This window comes from Macrotis lagotis, chromosome 2, assembly GCF_037893015.1.
Source record: "Macrotis lagotis isolate mMagLag1 chromosome 2, bilby.v1.9.chrom.fasta, whole genome shotgun sequence".
NCBI lineage: Eukaryota > Metazoa > Chordata > Mammalia > Peramelemorphia > Peramelidae > Macrotis > Macrotis lagotis.
The window spans coordinates 160625211-160631471 of record NC_133659.1 but is presented as its reverse complement, the minus strand read 5'-3'; positions in this window follow the sequence as shown (position 1 = coordinate 160631471).

The following is a 6261-nucleotide window of genomic DNA, read 5'->3' as shown; positions in this document are numbered from 1 at the left end:
TCAATAACAAATGTATCAGAAATCATATGATTATATCAATAGATGGTGAATAAGCCTTTGACAAAATACAATACTCATTTCTACTAAAAACACTAGAGAGCACAGCAATAAATGAATTGTTCCTTAGAATGATAAGCAATATCTATCTGAAACCATCAACAAGCATTATATGCAATGGAAATAAGCTAAAGACATTCTCAATAAGATCAATGGTGAAACAAGGATGCCTGTTATCACCACTACTATTCAATATTGTGTTAGAAATGTTAGCTTCAACAATAAGAGAAGAGAAAGAAATTGAAGGAATTAGAATTGGGAAGGAAGAAACAAAACTCTCACTCTTTGCAGATGACATGATGGCATACCTAGAGAATTCTAAAAAATCATCTAAAAAAACTACTAGAAACAGTTAGCAAATTTAGCACAGTTGAAGGATATAAAATATACCGTATGAAGCCTCAGCATTTCTACATATTAATAGCAAGATGCAGCAGCAGGAGCTAGAAAAAGAAATCCCATTCAAAATAACTTCAGAAAATATAAAATACTTGGGAGTCTACCTGCCAAGGCAGACTCAGAAACTCTATGAAAATAACTACAAAAGACTTCTCTTGCAAATAAAATCAAATTTAAAAAACTGAGCAAATAACAACTGCTCATAGATAGGCCAAGCTAATATAATAAAATGACAATTCGACCTAAATTAAACTTCCAATTGGTGCCCTACCAACCAAAATCCCCAAGAAACTACTTTAATGAGTTAGAAAAAATTCTAAGTAAATTGATATGGAGAAATAAAAAGTCAAAAATTTCGAGGGATTTAATGCAAAAAAAGTGCAAAAGAAGGTGACCTAGCCCTACCAGATCTAAAATTATATTATAAAGCATCAGTCATCAAAATTGCCTGGTATTGGCTAAGAAATAGAGTGGTAAAGGCGAAGATAGGTGGTGGTGGATAGAGCACCAGCCCTGGAGTCAGGAATATCTGAGTTCAAATCTGACCTTGGACACTTAAAAAAATTACCTAGCTGTGTGGCCTTGGGCAAGCTATTAACCCCATTTGCCTTGCAAAAACATAAAAAAAAAGATAAAAAGAAATAAAGTAGTGGATCCATGGAATAGACTGGGTGCAATAGAAGGAAATGATTATAGTAATCTGCTGTTTGATAAACCTGAAGAGTCCAACTTTTGGGATAAAGAATTCTCTCTTTGATAACAACTTTTGGGAACATTGGAAGCTTAGTATGGGAGAAACTCAGATTTGACCAACACCTCACACCTTATACCAAGATAAGATCAAAATGGATATAGGATTTAGGCATAAAAGACAATATTATAAGCAAACTAGGAGATCAAGGAATAGTTTACCTATCAGATCTATGAAAAGGGAAGCAATTTATGATCAAGGAAAAGATGGAGACAATCATTAAAAACAAGCTATATAATTTTGATCACATTAAATTAAAAATCTGTTTCACAGACAAAACCACTGCAGCCAAGATCAAAAGAAATATAGTAAATTGGGAAATAATAGTGTTTCTGACAAAGGACTCATTTCTAAAATATATAGAGAAAATTGAGTCAAATTTATATAAAAAATATTCTCCAACTGACAAATGGTCAAAGGATATGTGGAGGCAATTTACAGATGAGGAAATGAAACCTATCCATAGTCATATGAAAAATTGTTCTAGCTCATTAATTATTAGAGAAATGTAAATTAAAGCATCTCTGAGGTATTACCTCACACCTCTCAGGCTGGCCAATATGACCAGAAAGCAAAATGATCAATGTTGGAAGGGGTGTGGGAAATCTGGGGCACTAATGCATTGTTGGTGGCGCTGTGAGCTTATCCAACCTTTCTGGAGAGCAATTTGGAATTGCATCCAAAGGGCAATAAAAATGTGCATACCCTTTGATCTAGCAATACCACTACTGGGTCTTTACCCTGAAGAGATGATAAAAAAGGGTAAAAACATTACTTGTACAAAAATATTCATAGCAGCTCTATTTGTGGTGGCAAAGAGTTGGAAATTGAGTGAATGTCCATCAGTTGTGGAATGGCTCAACAAATTGTGGTACATGTATGTTGTGGAATGCTATTGTTCTGTTAGAAACTAGGAGGGATGGGAATTCAGAGAAGCCTGGAGGGATTTGCATGAACTGATTCTGAACAAGATGAGCAGAATCAGAAGAATACTGTACATAATAACAGTAACATGGGGTTGATGATCAACCTTAATGGACTTGCTCATTTCATAAGTGCAACTATCAGGGAAAATTTGGGGGTATCTGTGATGGAGAATATCATCTGTATCCAGAGAAAGAATTGTGGAGTTTGAACAAAGACCAAAGACTATTATCTTTAATTACCAAAAATCATGTTATCTTATTATGTAATCTTGCTATCTCTCATATTTTATCTTTTTTCTTAAGGATATGATTTCTCTCTCAATACATTCAATTTAGATCAATGTATATATAGTATGGAAATAATGTAAAGACTTACATACTGTCTTCTGTGGGGAGTGGGGGAGGGAAGTGAGATTTGGGGAAAAATTATGAAATTCAAAAAATAAATAAATATATTTATTTGAAAAAATAAAAAGGCCAAGAACCTGGACCATCACCAGTCATGCTGACCTATGTCTTGCTACTGGATGGCTAAGACCCTGGAGAAAAGAGTGGGGCTCAAAACATTACATAGTTCTGCCTCATGCAAATCCAATTTACTTGCATGTCAAAACATCATTTTGCAGATGTCATTGGTCCTCTTGGAGATTTAAGCATGAACAGCAGGAGAAACTAAGGATAATAGTTACCTGGTAGTTTCATAGTTGCATAGTAGTTAATTTATTGCAGTTAATTTATAATTTAACTAATTTTAATTAACTGATGTGTCCACCTGAGAATTCACTTTGCCAACTTTCCCCATCTCTTTTATTCTCTTGATCATTGGGGAAATGGATTATTTTTTTTTTATCAGCAGCAGAAGGTTCAGTGCATTTTTGTTATCCACTTAACTATTCTCTAAGCACTCAGACCAAAGCTGTTTTTCCTTTTTGTTTCCCCTTCAGTGATGGTTCTGTCCATTACACCTGATGTTTCTCCTGAGCAAATTCTTTTTAACTTTCCTAAATGACCTTACTAGTGATCTTTGGTGAATTTTCACTTAAGGAGACTGAAGGGGTGGAACAGATGACCTTTATCTTACATTTCTATAGTCACACCTTTCTACCTAGGCTAGACTAGTACATTTTTCTCAGTCTACCTCTCTATATGTCCCTTGTTGCTCTTCATAGGTTCTATGTTTTGTAAGATTGAGGTCACTTCATCTGTGTTACCTCCTGCTATCATCAGCTGTTCTGTACTACTCTCCTTATTTTTACTTAGGGATGCTCTCTGTTGATTCTTGGTGACTTCTTGTTGCTCTTCCTTCCTCTAATTATTTTCTGCTATTTTTCCTTTATCTTGAATTTCTTACTTGCAATCTCAACACCATGTGCTTTTTAATGTTCCTTTGAAAAACAAACAAAAATGGGAGTTGTGTATTTTTTCAAAAGCCATTCCTACATTTATTAATATAATCATGTATTTAATTGATATTTTTACTTATAGTGTATCATATATATATGTACATACATATAAAGTTTTATTAATACTGTACCAACCCTGAATTTTTATTATGAATCCAACTCTCACAGTATAGACTAATCCTTAGTTTGTCCTTTATATGGTTCTCCTTTCCTTTTCCTATTGACTCAGGTTTTTATTCCCTGCTATTCTCTTTCTGCTCTTTACTTTTTATTCATTTAAAAAAATTATCTTTCTGGGGTGGCTAGGTGGCGTAAGTGGATAAAGCACTGGCCCTGGAGTCAGGAGTACCTGGGTTCAAATCTGGTCTCAGACACTTAATAATTACCTAGCTGTGTGGCCTTGGGCAAGCCACTTAACCCCATTTGCCTTGCAAAAACCTAAAAAAATTATCTTTCATTGTGAATGACTAAATCTACCCTATGAACTTGGTGACAGCATGGCAAACTGTTAGGAATCAGGCTGTGATGGACTGTAACTATCACCTTGATTTTTCATATGAAGAAACTGATGTTTAGAGAGATTAACTGATTTTTACAGTTCATAGTGACCACAGTATCTCAGATTTAGAGCTGGAAGGGACCCAGAGGCCATCAAATCCTTATTTCATATTTTTAGAAACTGAAACACAGAAAATGGGGAAATTCTGTTTGTACACAGCTAATAAGTGTCCAAGGTGGGATTTGAATCCAGACTTTCTATTTCCAAGGCCACTGCTCTCTCTACCATACTATCATGTTTCTCATTATAGAATCTAAAGGCCAATACCATAATTTTCAGGGGAATCAGAAAGTCAATGATGCTGTGAATGACTATCATAAAATTGATGAAGAGTGGAGTTGAGTTATTGAGGCTTCACTAGGAATATGAAAATCTGAGAGCGCTATAGCAATCTATGATCTATGTATGGGAGTAGAATTAGGTATTTCTATTAGGGACACTGACGATGAGTCAGATCCTTTGAAAAGAGAGTACCTCAGCTTAATTTAATACTTGTATCCTGGTGGTAATGAGAAGTATGTGTGAGTGTTTGTGTGTGTGTGTGTGTGTGTGTGTGTGTGTTTGTGGGGTCTATGTGAGGAATTTTATCTCTCACATTATATTATGGTGTTAAACTCTTGTCTAAGTGACTGGTAACATGAGTCCTTCATGACCAACATAGGACAAAGAAGGAGTTTAGGAATTTTACTAAACTATCTAATAAAATATTATAAAAGAATTATCCTAAAGATCCAATTGTGGTATGAACACATTACAGTCAATGCCTCTTTTTTCTCCCTTCTTTCTTATTTTTTTCCCAATTATATGCAAAGATAGTTTTCACCATTCATCCTTTTGAAAACTTTGGAATTCCACATTTTTTTCAACATCCACTGTTCCTTCCTCACTCCTGAAGGTAGTGAACAAACTGATAGGTTTTATATGTGTCTATAGGTTTTATTGTGTTTAACATTTCCATATTAGGCATGTTGTGAAAGAAGAATTAGAAATAAGGGAGGAAAAGATCATGAGAAAGAAAGAACATAAAAGAAGTTTTAAAGAGTGAACATAGTATCCATTCAGACTACAGTTTTTTTTTCTCTGTATGTGGATGAGATCTTCCACAATAACTCTCTCAGGATGGCAGTCAATACCTCCTCTTAAAATAATACACTGTTAGCCATCACAGATAGTCACTGACGAAATTCAAGAAACTCCTCAGCTAATGTGATGGAATTATAGGGTAATGGTCACTGGATACAGACAATTGAGAGTTCGAATTGACTGTCTGAATGATTTCTACAGTGGCCTTACAAAGTAAGCAGCAGCTCTGAGGAAAGAGTTCACTCTTGCTCCTCTCGTAGCTTGAGGGGAAAGGGATTTCTCTCTCTGGGTCAGTGTCACCATGGTAATGGAGTGGGCAGTAGAAGCAAGTAACAATAGGAGATTTGCTTTCATGAAATCTAAGAGTGGAATTCAAGAGCATTGCGCTTTGAATCTGTTTTTTTTTCCCCAGAGATGGAATTACCAATATCCTGAATAGTATGATCTCTAAATCTAAACTTTTGGTTGAAAAAGATTAACTGGGACAGCATCAACTTTGAGAGTTGCCATATGGAGAACTCCCAGTTCAAGAATTACTTAATTCAAAAATTCTTGGCACTGTGTCTTCTAGAGAGAGATTTTCTGATGAATTCTGCTCATAGGAGAGATGAGTCTATATACTTACTTGGCTCCTGCCCAGCATCCCTAATGGAAGATGAAGGCCTTTGGAACCTTCACCTTAAGTATAAGAAGAGGCAGTACTGCCTATAGTCAAGCAATGAAGCAGTGTTCATCTGAGAAGAATATGGTGGAAAACCTCAGAGCAACACCTGACAATGTTCAACAGAGCTGCATCTGATACTTGGTGAATTCTATAAAACAAAATGCAAATGAATGAATGACAGAGGAAACCAATTACATTGAAATGTGGTTATCAAAGTATTAAAAAAAGGAGTTTATAGACTCCAGATATAATGTCCCCCCTGCAAATACAATGTCTCCTCCTAAACATTATCTTCTCCCAGTTTACTCATGAAGGAACTCTGACTTCTACAGCAGCCTAGCTAAATCATTTATTTTGAGCTCTTGAATTCCACTGGATTAGAGGACTGGACATGTGATTTTATTGGTATGTGGAGTTCT